General features: G+C 40.9%; 1 long non-coding RNA gene across 1 annotated transcript; it reads right to left on the reverse strand.

The window, feature by feature from the left end:
- Positions 1-8,730: 8,730 nt before the first annotated feature.
- On the reverse strand, positions 8,731-12,768 carry LOC311295940. Its single transcript, XR_014628438.1, has 3 exons — positions 12,633-12,768; positions 11,306-11,873; positions 8,731-11,143 (listed from the first exon to the last, which is right to left on the reverse strand). It is a non-coding gene; the product is annotated as an uncharacterized lncRNA (long non-coding RNA).
- Between the last annotated feature and the right edge of the window lie 2,891 nt (positions 12,769-15,659).

Consider the following 15,659-nt stretch of genomic DNA (forward strand, 5'->3'; position numbering starts at 1 on the left):
TCCAGAGAAACACACACAGTTGGCATGGACATACATTTCAAGTTTCTCTCCTGATGCATATATATATAAAAAAAGAAGATATATATATATATATATATATATACACACACACATACATACAGTGGGTACAGAAAGTATTCAGACCCCCTTAAATTTCACTCTGTTATATTGCAGCCATTTGCTAAAATCATTTACGTTAAATTTTTTTTTTCTCATTATTGTACACACAGCACCCCATATTGACAGAAAAACACAGAATTGTTGACATTTTTGCACATTTATTAAAAAACTAAAAACTGAAATATCACATGGTCCTATATTCAGACCCTTTGCTCAGTATTTAGTAGAAGCACCCTTTTGATCTAATACAGCCATGAGTCTTTTTGGGAAAGATGCAACAAGTGTTTCACGCCTGGATTTGGGTATCCTCCGCCATTCCTCCTTGCAGATCCTCTCCAGTTCTGTCAGGTTGGATGGTAAACGTTGGTGGACAGTCATTTTCAGGTCACTCCAGAGATGCTCAATTGGGTTTAAGTCAGGGCTCTGGCTTGGCCATTCAAGAACAGTCACGGAGTTGTTGTGAAGCCACTCCTTCGTTATTTTAGCTGTGTGCTTAGGGTCATTGTCTTGTTGGAAGGTGAACCTTCGGCCCAGTCTGAGGTCCAGAGTACTCTGGAGAAGGTTTTCGTCCAGGATATCCCTGTACTTGGCCACATTCATCTTTCCCTCGATTGCAACCAGTCGTCCTGTCCCTGCAGCTGAAAAACACCCCCACAGCATGATGCTGCCACCACCATGCTTCACTGTTGAGACTGTATTGGACAGGTACCTGGTTTTCTCCACACATACCACTTAGAATTAAGGCCAAATCTTATTTATCACCATCTTGGAATCCTTCAGGTGTTTTTTTTTTTTTGCAAACTCCATGTGTCTTGCACTGAGGAGAGGCTTCCGTCGGGCCACTCTGTCATAAAGCCCTGACTGGTGGATGGCTGCAGTGATGGTTGACTTACTACAACTTTCTCCCATCTCCCGACTGCATCTCTGGAGCTCAGCCACAGTGATCTTTGGGTTCTTCTTTGCCTCTCTCACCAAGGCTATTCTCCCCCGATAGCTCAGTTTGGCCGGACGGCCAGCTCTAGGAAGGGTTCTGGTCGTCCCAAACGTCTTCCATTTAAGGATTATGGAGGCCACTGTGCTCTTAGGAACCTTAAGTGCAGCAGAAAATTTTTTGTAACCTTGGCCAGATCTGTGCCTTGCCACCAAGGCCGGACTTACCATTGGGCTTGACTGGGCTCAAGCCCATGGGCCCTGCCCAATAGGGGGCCCCACCCATTTACGTTTGATTTTTTCAATAATATGTCAGTCATTTAATTTTTCATTTAAAGTTTGTTGATTAGTCTAGCATTGTTACCTGGCCCTGCCCTGCACTGAAAAATGTAATTTAATTAGCAAAATTAAATGTCAGTCATCTTGAGGTTTGCTGATTGCTGATTGGTTATTGGCAGTTACGTAGTGCCTTGTTTACTGCCGTTGAAAAAACCTGTCTGCATTAGACAGTGATGTAATGGCGGATAAACGGTATCAGAGTGACGCCTTTAAAAGAAAACTAAAGAATGAAAGACAGCAACTCAAAAAGGAAGTTCTCAGTAAAATGAAAAGGATTACTGGATTTTTTACACCCATGACACCACAGCCTGATGTGCAAGCAGAGAATCCAGAGGACAACAACCCGAAGCCGCTGGAAGAAACGGTTGGAGACAATTTTAATTCACAAGCAGGGCAGCCCATCAATGAATCATCATCTCTTCAGTCAGAAACAGCGACCGAACAATGTTCAACTACAGATTCTTTATCCACTGATCCTGCTCGCAGGGGTAAAATTGATGAAAATGGTTGCTCCACTCACCATCCACCGGTTGTGTATTTTGTTTTGCTTGTCGCCTTTTTGGCGAGGGTGACGTCAATCCTCAATTTTTGAGTCTGGCTGTAATGACTGGAAACATGTTACCAGACGCATTGCCGAGCACGAGAATAGTGACAGTCATAGAAAGGCTATGTTTAATTACAGCAACAGAGCAGCAGCTGACGGAGTTATAGATTCTCAACTTAAAAAGTAGTTCGAGTCGCAATGCAATTATTGGAGTGAAGTTTTGCAAAGAGTGGTTGCAGTTGTAAAATTTTTGTCAGAGCGGGGATTGGCTTTGCGAGGCTCCAGTGACATATTTAGCCGAGTTGACAATGGGAATTACATGGGAATCCTGGAACTGATCAGTGAATTCGACCCATTCTTGAAATCACACATACAGATATATGGCAATGCTGGGGTAGGAACCCCCTCATATCTCTCATCAAAAACATGCGACGAATTTATCGAGCTAATGAGCAATAGAGTGCTTTCTGAAATCATTGCTGAAGTGAAAGTGACAAAGTACTTTTCCATTTGCATTGATTCAACTCCCGACATGACGCACATTGATCAGCTTACATTTATCATTGTCTCCCACCGTTTCAGCAACATACAAACAAGACACACAAAGACAAAGAAAACGCAAGACTCATGTGGGTGAGTCTGCAACACCTGAGGTTCACTTATCAGGAAGAGAACGGTTCTCATCTGGTGTGTTTTTTTTTGTGATGGATAGGCTGCTGGCTAAACTTGATCGCCGTTTTCAGTCCTATAATGACCTCAACAGCACTTTTGGTTTTCTGAACAACATATCTACCCTCTCTGCAGAACATCTCCATAAAAAAACAGCAGATCTAGAGGAGATAGCCTTCCACAATGACATGGAAAAGGAATTTTGTTAAAGGTATAGCGGAGGATCTTTCCGAATTTTAGATAAGAACCGCCCTCTCCACTTTTTGAAAAAATGCACATGCGCAACACTCCACCTGCTCCCGAGAGGGAACGCCTATTAAACGTGTGCGAGGTTCTCCTCGTGCACGCTCTGTTTACAAGTTGCTGTCGGCATCGCTCATACAAGATTACTTTCCAAAAGAAGATTTGCACTTTTTCTCCAAATAGCATGCCAAACTTTACCTGTCAAATAGAAACTTCGCAACTGAGGCATCAGTGGGAAGCCCACCTGTGTTTTCAGCGCACGCCATCGTGTGAAACAATCTCCCAAAAACACTCTGATCTTGTTTCTCTCTTCTGAGGCCTTTCTCTTCTTCTCATACAGTTCGTACAAACTTTTTCTCTTGCGACTCTCAGACATTTTCAAAGGACCCGGTGAAACGGCGAGCTTCAATGAATGGCTGAACTCTAGCTCACCACACATAAACACCTGAAAGTGCGCATGCGCAGAAACCGAAAACTAAGGGACGAGCACGTACGACGGCCTTACGTAAATCACCAGAATGATTGACACTTAGGTGGACCAATAGTTTACACTACCCACCCGGAAAAAGAAAATCCTCCGCTATACCTTTAAGAAATCCTCCAGTTCAAAGAATTCATCTGCCATGACAAACTGAAACTAGTACAAAATAGACTAAGATCCACAATTGTACAGCAGAAATTAAATCATCTCACTCTGATGTCAATTGACCCTTCGCAGGGAGCTTGATTGACAGGCGATCTAACCAATTATAATCCGCCATTTTGTCGACAAAGCAGTCAGGAGAGATAGCAGATTAACATGGGAGGATTTGAACTTGAAAAACGGAATGTACTGATGACTTTCCGCGGTTTAAAACAACATTCCTTCTTATGTTCATTCGTGTATATTTGATGCTATGAACTAGAAGGAAGAGATGATCGGTTCACAAGCAGCTTTAACTTATGCTCTACAGCGATCTGTCAGACACATTTAAGAGCCACAAAACGGTATGTATTCTATGTATTTCTATGACGGTATGTAAATTTCTTTTAAAAAATTACCAAATTTGAAAGGTGAGACTTTGTTTAATATGTTTAATATCAAAAGTAACCGAAAGGTAACCTGGTCTGTCCTGTCTTGTCAGCGTGTTGTCAGTCTCCTCTCTGCTCCGCGATGTATTTTTCACTGCGTGAGAACATGGTGTGGCGTGAGAGCGGCGTAGCTTGTCGGGCATAGCGACAGTAACTAAGGGGGGTGGGTCTTTGCGAAGGGTCAAATTGAGAATGACCTTCTATGTAAAGTGGATTTTACTGATTTGATCAAAGACTTTGCTTCAAAGAAATCCAGAAGATGCCACTTCTAAATAGTACTATCTTTAAAATGAGATGACATACAGGAAGTCTTAACCTGATTACCTTTCTCTCTCTTTCTCTACCTTGTCTGTTGTTGTTTTAAATGATCAGCCTCTGGATTTGTTGATGTCATGCTTTCTTAAGATGATAATGTACTTTTTTTATTTTATTTTATTGACTGTACCTTTCTGATTTGTGTGCACAGTTTCGATTTTTCTCTACAACACTCACCTACTCACTTATGTACCAAACACACACACACACACACACACACACACACACACACAATGAGGGCTTCTGTCGACGCCAAGCTTCTCCGTCTTATCACTAAGGCCGTAGAAGACCTCGGCCTCGAGTGGTCAACGCCCAAGGAGCCCGCGCCTAACAGGCTGGATGGCTACTTTCGAGTCCCGCTCCCTTCCTCCCCGAACTGCATGATGAGCTCTCCAAGTCTTGGGGAGCTCCGTACTTAGCCAGGCTAAAATCCTCTGTCTCTTCGGCGCTCTCCGCGGTTGACGGCGTGAAAGACAGGGAATATCTTTGTGTTCCTCCCATCGAGGAAGCGGTAGCGACTCACTTGTGCCCGCCCTCTACGGGATGGCGGTCCAAGCTGAGCCAACCCACTAAAGCCTGCCGAACGACTTCAACGCTGATCGGTCGCGCCTACGCCGCCGCCGGTCAAGCTGCCTCCGCTCTGCAAACCTTTAAGCGCTACGTGCTTGGAATTTGGGCCTAATGACTCTAAGGTCATCCTCAAACCAAGACACGGTTATGTCCCTAAAGTGCTTACGACTCCCTTCAGAGCGCAAGTTATCTCCCTCTCGGCCCTCCCTATGTCTGATAGTGAGGCAGGGGTTAACCTTCTCTGCCCGGTGAGGGCATTAAGGATTTATGTGGAGCGCTCCGCCGCTTTCAGGCAATCGGAGCAGCTTTTCGTTTCGTTCGGTGGCCGCATTAAAGGCTAGCCATCTCGAAACAGACTCTGTCCAGATGGATAGTGGACGCTATCGCGTCAGCTTATGCATCCAAAGGTCTAAACTGCCCTTTGGGGGTGAGGGCCCACTCGACTAGGGGCATGGCCTCGTCGTGGCCATGGTCAAGTGGGGTTTCTATCCATGACATTTGTATGGCAGCAGGCTGGGCCTCGCTGTCTACATTTGTAAGGTTTTATAACCTGGAAGTACCCGCATTACAGGCCAGACTGCTCTCAGTCTGATAATGCTATATTAACGTTGTCTACCCCACTCGGTTTGACTACACTGTTGATATACTGCAAGTCCTGTGGCCTACGCAGTTTAAGGTGGTCATACTGCCTAAGCTAAACTAACGCAACACGAGAGTACTCTCGTAAGAGAATGACACTCGGTTACTAACGTTACCTCGGTTCTCTCTAGAGAGAGAACGCGTGTTGCGTAGCCTGCCGTGCTTGTGCTGCGCTTTGGTTTTCGCTTCTAGTCGACTGAAATCACTTGTGCAACCTGTGCAGTGGGGTTTTATAGCTGCCGGGCTATGACGACAGCGCGGGAAGGCTTCCCATTGGCACTGGAGTCATGCCAAGACGCACTGATAGGTTGATGCAGTTGCCGCAGAGCAGCCAATAGGCGCGCGAGCTGTCTCGCCTATGTCTGCCTGCTGCAGCAAATGCGTTTTACATTCTAAAAATTAAAGGATAATTTTTTGCTTCAGTATTCTTGAGAAAAGGAGTTTTCCCGTAGCGTAAGCTAAACTTACGCAACACTCGTTCCCTCTCTAGAGAGAACCGAGGTTACGTTAGTAACCGAGTGTCGTTATTCCACTTGAATTATTTTTCGTCTCCTGGCAAATGCATGCATATGAGACTGCATAATTAGCAAGACATTTAAAGTCTCTGTGTTCTCTGGTTCAGCACCCCGCCCACAGTCATTAAGGGAAAACTGTCACAATTTTAAGCGTAACAGCGACGTTACCATGGAAACCTGCAAACAGCTAGAGCGATCGAGCAGCTACCACTGAAGTCCTCTGTTTACAGTCTTGAATCGTTTTTATTTTTTTCCGTTTTCAAAAGTTTTTTTGGGGGCCGAATCAAATGTTTCATGGTCCCGATTTATCTCGTAGCTGGCTGCCTTAGTTCCAGACTTAAAACTCTTTATATCAGCAGTTTGAAACATCAACGATTGAGCGGGGGAAAAAACTTCGGAAACAGAGCCATTAAAAAAAATGGATGTCACTGTTGATATATCTGGACCAAATGAAAGCTCATTTATAAAAAGCTCATAATAATAATAATAATAATAATAATAATTCATTACATTTATATAGCACTTTTCTAGGTACTCAAAGCTCTTTACATGGAAGGGGGAATCTCCTCAACCACCACCATTGTGCAGCATCCACCTGGATGTGGATTTACTTATTGTAGACTTAACGAAAGTTCTAATGGGCATTGTAATGTTTGAAGTGGATGCTTTAACAAATGTTTGATTTTATAACGAGTAGTTCATTCATAAATCCGTAAGATCTGCCTATAATACAAACCAGAAGACAGAACACAAGGAGTGCAGCACTGAAAAGGAGCGGGGCTACATAACGTCTATACAGCTAGCAAGGAGTTTAACATTAGATCTATGCCCATATGTATAAAACTTCTTAGAAATGCTCTTAAGAATAGTCTTAAGCTTTGACTTAAGTGTCAAAAAATTCTTAGTAAAAAGTAGGACTTCTCTAAGAGTAGGAGACTTTTATAAAGAAGCTAAAAGCAACTTTCAGTAAAGTTTGAGACTGATTCATAAGTGTGGACTGAAGTGGAAGTTAAGTTCTGCAAACTAAGGACTACAATGATGTCAACCCAAAATGGCCGCCCTCAACCACTGAATCAGCCAATAGTGAGCCTGTGAGGGTGAAGTCACAGCAGCATGACACCAATAATTTAATCTAGTTACTGTATAATAAAATAATTTAATTAAGACACTGAAACTTCAATATTTAAATTTATTTTTAAAAATTGCTTTGCATTGTGCAAAATTATCACAAAGTACTAGTACTGATGGTGTGGAACAGCAACTACAGGTGAGCTTGCAATTTTGCTGCATGGTTTAGTGGTTTTGGCCAGTAGTGGCCAAAAGTGATGTCCGGCAATGGAAAATTGACAGATTCACCCTTTATTCAAATAGTGTTTAAAAAAGTGTTAAAGATTTTGTAAGTTAATAGTTGTGCTCAGAGTCAAATCCCACTGTATGCAATGAGTCTGACATTCAAATGTATGCAGATGATACTGTCATTTATGTACATGCACCGACCAAACAGCAAGCAGCTATTAAGCTTACAGCAGTGATGGCCAATGTCATGCAATGGCTTAATAATTCCTGTCTTCATTTAAATATAAAGAAAACCTCATGTATGTTTTTTACGAAGAGGTCAACAGATAATTTCACACCCAATATTTGTATTGCAGGGGAACAGCTGTCAACGGTATCTGATTTTAAATATCTAGGTATATTAATTGATTCTAATTTAACGTTTAAAAAACAAATAAAAAAGTCATTAATACAGTAAAATTCAATTTGTCAAATTTCCGCCATATCAGAAATTGTTTAACTACAAAGGCAGCGACAATATATTTTAATTCCATGACCATGCCACATCTGTTACACTGTTTGACTAGCTGGGCACAAGCTTCCAGTACAACACTTAAACCCGTGGAGCAACTTTACCACCAAGCTTCTAAGGTGCTTGATAGGAAGCCAAATACCTATCACCACTGTTACTGTTTAAAAAAACATAATTTAATGACCTTGGAAAATCTTATCAAATTTACAGATGCTTGTCTTGTTTATAAAGTTTTACATGGCTTAGCTCCTCCCCCACTTACTGCTTTTAAAAAGCAGAAAACAACTGTTGTTAGACACACCAGGTCTGTGTCAAGAGGTGACTGTGTAATACAAATGAGGAGAACTGCCTTTGGACAGTCAGCTTTTTCTGTGAGAGCAGCTCACACATGGAACAGTTTGCCTACGTCTATCAGAGACTGTGATTCATATTGGTCATTTAAAATTAACTTAAAATCATGTTTAAAAGACAATCAAGTGTGTGCCCATACTTTTTAGTTATTTAAATCATCTGAAGCGTATTTTGCCTTGTTTTATGTGTTGTTGTCCTTGTGTTACTGTACTTTATGTATTTTATGAAATGTGATTTAATGCATGTATAAGTATTGTTGATTGTTTTAATGTAGTCTATCTGACATCAAACCTGCCCAGGGACTGCAGTTGAAAATTAGCCAAGTTGGCTAAACTGGCACATTTACATAAATGTTTATTAATGTGCACTGTCCCTGTAACTTTATAAATAAATAAAAAATAAACAAAATAAATAAATAAATAAATAAATAAATAAATAAATAAATAAATAAATGTTTATTTGTAATAACACAATGAAATTGTACAGACATCATTTTTAGCATACAAAGTGTAGATTTAAAAATCTTGCTTTCCCCTGTTGTTTGATTTCATGGAAACAGACACCAGTTATTCAGTCAAGAGATCTCTTATTTATTTATTTTATATAAGACAAGAGGAAGAGACAATGGACCAAACGAAGGTCTTGATTCAGCTTCTCAGTCATCTCTGCCCTAGACAAAGACTTTCAGTTCTTATACTGTATACGCTGAACAGAAAACCAGAGAACCAGAGAAACATGTGGTTCCCATTAACATAGGAATGTATAAGGGGATGCCATACATTCCAGTCTCTAACTTCAGCACATTTAAAGTCACCCAAAGTCTCCCCCACATGTGATTCACAAAATACAATGATTGCAAATGATTATGAATGTATATAAAACGTATAAAACAGGTACATAATACTACTGATTATGAATATTAATAAAAAGTAATGAACATATGGAAAAACAAACAAACAAGAAAGGACAATGAAATATTAATAACTGACTATGTTGCAGACAAACTTTCATAAAACATGCTGGTAAGATATTTTTTCTTAGTAAGAGGTTCAGACAATATTTGTCATTATTCTCTAGTGATTAAAGATGAAATGCAAAGTAAATTTTTTAACTATGAATTGGTCACTAGGCAACAGAAGAGACAACAAAGAGAGAGCATGTTTCAGTGAACAGACGTCATTTTATAACTAGTAAATATCATAAGCTTGATGAAGTCATTCAAATCATTTGATATTTAGAAGGATAAATATTGATTATTAACTTGACTAACAAACATTCAAAGGATATACATTGATGCGGCAGTGGATTCAATAATCCGTCCCGTCACCAAAAGGTTCTTTGGGGAATCATGTTCTTTTTTGGGTGTGTTCACACTTGTATTTTGGTTCAAATGGTTGGTTTGTTCTCAGCCTCCCTGGGAAAGTCTATGCCAGGGTACTGGAGAGGAGAATCCGGCCGATAGTAGAACCTCGGATTCAGGAGGAACAGTGTGGTTTTCGTCCCGGTCGTGGAACACTGGACAAGCTCTATACCCTCTACAGGGTGCTGGAGGGCTCATGGGAGTTTGCCCAACCAATCTACATGTGCTTTGTGGATTTGGAGAAGGCATTCGACTGTGTCCCTCGCGGCGGCCTGTGGAGGGTGCTCCGGGAGTATGGGGTCCGGGGCCCTTTGCTAAGGGCTATCCGGTCCCTGTACGACCGGAGCAGGAGCTTGGTTCGTATTGCTAGCAGTAAGTCAGACTTGTTCCCGGTGCGTGTTGGACTCCGGCAGGGCTGCCCTTTGTTGCCGGTTCTGTTCATAATTTTTATGAAAAGGGAAAGGAAAAGGGTGGTTTGCTCGCTTCAGGTTGGTGGAGAGCTCCTGCCTCAAGTGGAGGAGTTCAAGTATCTTGGGGTCTTGTTCACGAGTTAGGGAAGGATGGAACGGGAGATTGACAGGCGGATCGGTGCAGCTTCTGCAGTAATGCGGTCCCTGTACCGGTCTGTCGTGGTAAAGAAGGAGCTGAGCCGCAAGGCGAAGCTCTCGATTTACCAGTCAATCTACGTTCCTACTCTCACCTATGGTCATGAGCTGTGGGTCATGACCGAAAGGACAAGATCCCGGATACAAGCGGCCGAAATGAGCTTTCTCCGCAGGGTGGCTGGGCGATCCCTTAGAGATAGGGTGAGAAGCTCGGTCACTCGGGAGGAGCTCAGAGTAGAGCCGCTGCTCCTCCACATCGAGAGGGGTCAGTTGAGGTGGCTCGGGCATCTTTTCCGGATGCCTCCTGGACGCCTTCCCGGGAAGGTGTTCCGGGCATGTCCCACCGGGAGGAGACCCCGGGGAAGACCTAGGACACGCTGGAGAGACTATGTCTCCCGGCTGGCCTGGGAACGCCTCGGTGTCCCCCCGGAAGAGCTGGAGGAAGTGTCTAGGGAGAGGGAAGTCTGGGCATCCCTGCTTAGACTGCTGCCTCCGCGACCCGGCCCCGGATAAGCGGTAGAAGATGGATGGATGGATGGATGGTTTGTTTGGTCCGGATCAACAACAACAACAACAACAACAACAACAACAACAACAACAACAACAACAAAAATAGTCCTGGTCCTCTTAGCATTCACATTGGCATTTTAACACCAAACCTTAAGGCATGGGTATATGTTCACAACCTGATTGGTCGGCTTTTATTGCTTATGTTTAAATTCTCTCGACAGAACTTTTAGGGTCGAACCAAACATACCAAGTTTGAACACACCTTAAGGCATTGCTGCGAAAACACCCTTTAACATTTATTTTTACATCCCTCCAAATTTCAGCTGTTTATTCATTTTTAGAAAAAGCGAGAAGTGGGTGTGTGGTGATGGAGGCGGTGGGGCTGAGCTCCACATCATGCTGCATGTGTCCTCCATCACGTCTCACTTTTCGTCCGCAGAACAACAACAGTCGACTTGGGAACCAGTCACACTTCCCACTTATGCAGCTGTCATAAATACCCACAGCGGCCAGCGACAAGACACTGAAGAAAGTGATCAAGACAAAACCTGCATACTGAAAGAACAGAAAAAAATTACTTGAATTTGTATTCGTCTGATATAATTTGTCATTTTCCCTTTCTGACATATTGTGAGGTCAAGAAAGGATTAATTTAATATTTCCTTTATGATATTACAATAAATAACAGAACAAGCTCATAAAGTATAGGATATTTACCTGAGATTGATGAATATAATTGCGAGTTAAATCTCGTAGATCCATCTCCTTTTGCATCTCTTCAGTGGGTTTACACCACCGCATTTGTAGCTTATCATCAGAAACAAAAACTCCGTTCCAGTCTGTCATGGCACAAGCAACATATTCACCTTGAAGTAGCAAGTAGAAGATCCACATTAAAGGTGGAATCAGACACCATACGATAGCTTTAGGATAGCTCCAAGGAGTATCATCTTCCACTCGTTCAGGGCACAGAAACCATCCGTATTTAAGAGGCCTTAGAATGTGGAACATTATGACAAAGAGAAAAAAAGCAGGTCCAATGAAGAAGAACACTGTTACCACTTCATTCTGATCATTTCTACATGGGCATATGAATTCATGAGACAGGTAAAACAAACTTAAAATTAACAAAATGGCCAATATAGCATAGCCTAAAACAGTACAACGTTTTAAGAGCGGGTCACTTTGTTTCTCTTGAAATGACATCTTCTGAGGGAAGTTTGATGATGCTTTTGATTGCTTCTTTAGTCCGGTTCAAAAGCTCTTTGTAGTCTCGACAGATTCCCTTTAATGAAGAAGATGAGAATTATTATTCATAGCAGGAGAATCAAGCAGATGGTTTTGAACATATCAATAGAACATTTCACTCTTAAAAATTAAGGTAATGTATTTGTACAGTATTGATGGTTCCAAGATAAAATAATAATAATAATAACTTTATTTTTTATAGCGCTTTTAAATGTTACTTGTCAAAGAGCTTTACACAGACAAGAATAAACTCAGAATAAAACTTTAACATTCATAGAACCTTTCCATTGCACAAAAGGTTCTTTATGTTGGAAAAAGTACTTTACACTAAGAAAAGATTATTCTTTGACTAATTAGGTTCTTTACCAAAAATGTTTCTGTGGCACTGCTATGAAAATCCCCTTTTAGAACTTTAGAATCTGTGTACAGTGTACAGAGCAAAAATGAATAAGGTGAGTCTGAATGTACAGTTGTATAACCTTGTTTTTAAAGCATCTGCAGTTTGATGGACTTTAAAATGATTAATACTTCTGTTTTCTCTTCTCATCTCTTATTTTTGCACTCTCTTCACCTCTGCTGCTTTCAAGGTTGGGGGACTTATCTTGAAGTATTTGATGGTATTTTTGACTTTTAATGTAATTGTCTAATTGTTTGTTTAAACAAAATGTAAACTTTCAGAGAGAATAAGAAAAAGATATAAAAGCATTTCCTGTTTCACATCACATGAAAAGACAAAATTACTTTATGAATTGAACTTTTCCTAAATCACATAATAAAATCTCGAATAACAACCTACCTGCAACTAGTGTGAATTGACTTTGATGTATGCAACTTTCGGAGTCTGCTGCACAGTGCTCTATACTGAATCTTTTCCACAGCCTTTTCTCTTTGGAGAAAACACACATTCTTTCCAAATTGCTCCTCCTTTACGCAGCAGACAGATGTCTCAGTTTACACAAGCCCGCATGCGCACAAGTGTTTTGCAGCATTGTGTTACAAGTGTTGGGTTGGGAGGGCGTAACAGGATTAAATTAAATCAAAACATAAACATGGAGGGTTCCCTTCAGTCCCCTGCCCCAGAAATGTGAGCCAAAACTTGATAAGCGTAAACAGATTTATTGTGTAGAAGTGTTCAATCTTCAGGAGAATGTCACCAAACTTTCACCAAAGACTAACATCCCAAATGAAGCTAACACACTGGCAGGACGGTGTCTTGTTACAGGAAACACAGAGAGTTTTACGATTCAAATAGAATTCGGCCGCATTATGTGCTAGAGAGAGACAATGGGGAGACAGAAGCAATCTTCCATGCAGACTTCGCTGCATTAATCAGAAAAGAACTGATCTAGAAATGAACGTGCATCCCAGAAACTGTGTGAATGATTGTGATGTTTTGTGTCCTATTATGTATACACCATGGTACACTGTAAAAAAAAGTGTAATTTTACAGGTAATTGTCTGTATTTTTTTACAGAATTTTACCGTTTTGTCATTATACAGCAAATATCTGTAAAATAAAAGGCATTTGCTGTAATTTAAAGGTCCACTTTTAAATTTACAGGTAATTGCTTGTATTTTGGTTTTACATCAATTTTACTTTTTTTAAAAGGAACTTTTTACAGAGTTATGTGTAATTTTACAGAAATTATTAAGTAATATTTTACAGATTTTTTCTGTGAAATTAGAAAACAAAGAAAAGAAGGTATAACTGCGGAAATCTGCATCTATTCAATATGTTTTCCTTACAGATTATTAAGCATGTGGGGGTTAAAGTGAGTTTAAGGTTAAGGTTAAATAATAGTATTTGTAGCCTACATACAGTACCCTACGCTACAGTAGGCCTGTATTGAATTATTTTTTATTTCACATTTTATTTTATATTTATTTTGATCATTATTTCATTGTCTTATCCTCCCATAATTTTATGTATATTTTATGAATATTTTTCCAAATCTCCGTTGCTGCACATTCAGGGCTTTGAGTGTGTGAGTGCGCGCGCGCGATGACGCAGATTCAAATTCGCCGCCATTACTTTTCCGCTGTTTACTCCCGCCCACAACGCCGGTTAACGTTAGCTGATCAGTCGAGTTTGGGCAAGCGGGAGATTTGAATTCAGTCTACTCTCTTGAAGTGGATTGTGAGATCAACAGTGGTTCAAAGCAATCGTATTCGTCAAGAGCAGCCGTGAGCAGGAGCTCTGTGAGCAGGAGCCCTTTTGTCAGTCAGTCCGTTTGGATTCTTCGGAAATAACGCCCTTCATGCCAACCTATCTATCACCGGCTGAGGTAAGAGTCTCATTATACTAAGTTACATGTGAACGATATTTTATATTACATTTGTGTTACGTTTACAGTTTTCAAGCTAACGTTAGCATTCTTAAATGATGTTCAGTCATAACTGGCGAGAGCTGGAGGGCAAAACACTAAAAAATGCAGCATGCGTCTTACATTTTCCATCTGTTTTAAGAAAGATTAGTTGAACCCACATGTCAAAAGACCTAAAACAAGCTTTCGTAGACTTGTTATGCATATCAAAGTCTTGTTTAATTGTGTATAAAATCTTACGCGATAGTCTGTCAATAAATCAGTCTCTACATGGCGGGACATTTTGAAACACTGGAAGCTGAAAACTCTTATCTTAAAAAATATCCTTGTTTTTATTATAGTAAAATTATAGTAACCACGTTTTTGGCGGATTTTTGTTACCATTTTTAATAACCACATTTATACTACAAATAGGCCTACCATGTTTGTTTCTTTCTTTTTTTCTTCTTTGTGGTTAAACCATAGTTAATTTTCGTAGGGGTTAACGTGGCTATCAAGACTGTTAAGAAAACGAATTCAGTAAATACTGTACTTGATGATACAGAAAAGCACATGAGGCTAGAATATGAACACCACATGATAAATTGCATATTCTGGCTGCATCTGCTTGTTAACACGTAGCTATTGAATGCATACATGTGCATATATTAGGCTTATAAAATAAAAGTTGATAGAATGTTTGTGTTCTGATGAAGAAATTAACTTATCTACACTTTGGATGGACAAGAGAACCCCTCCCCCCACTGGGCACCAGGGCCCTGGATCCAACAGGCCTGATGCCGTCTGCCTTGCCTAGTCAGACTTTTTTTCAGACTGCAAAACTGCAAACCTACCATCACTGAACAGTCAATCATCAACTCTTGGCCTTCTCGGCACTTCAGGATGCCACGGGACGTCCAGCGTGCCCTCAGCAGGCCTCGACTCACAACAGCCATGTGCTCATCAATGCAGAAGAAGTCCATCACAACTCCCACCATTTGCTCTGCGTGTCCTCTCCGGCCCAGAGCATGTAGGCCACAATCTGCACTGCAGCCATGAGAACAGCGACAATACAAGTTCATCCTATCTTCTGTATCCAACGGAGAAGAAACGATTGTAACTTGCACCATGACTTTTGACCCTCACGGACCCACCAACGGACTCATTTTTCAACCACTTCAAGAATTGTCCACGATTGCAACTGACCATGCAAGTATATCAATTTAATGAGGTGCTCTGAAAATGATCAGCTGATGGTTCTTTTCAATGCTGAATAGATCTTTTCCATATTTCTATTTCCTGCTTCCGGTTCCTCATCACTCACCCCTTTACCCATGCATGTATGGATGAATGTATGTATGTTTATTTGTTTGTTTGTTTAGTTTAGTTATGTTTGTGATTTAGTTAATAAAACTTGTGCACAATTATGCATTTGGTTTCTGATCCTCTGTTTGCATACAAAATCCCTTTTACGATTTTGATCCTGTTACATGCTCTAATTGCTGTACACGATAAGAAAT

Source organism: Rutilus rutilus (genome assembly GCF_951802725.1).
Source record: "Rutilus rutilus genome assembly, chromosome: 8".
Classification (NCBI taxonomy): domain Eukaryota; kingdom Metazoa; phylum Chordata; class Actinopteri; order Cypriniformes; family Leuciscidae; genus Rutilus; species Rutilus rutilus.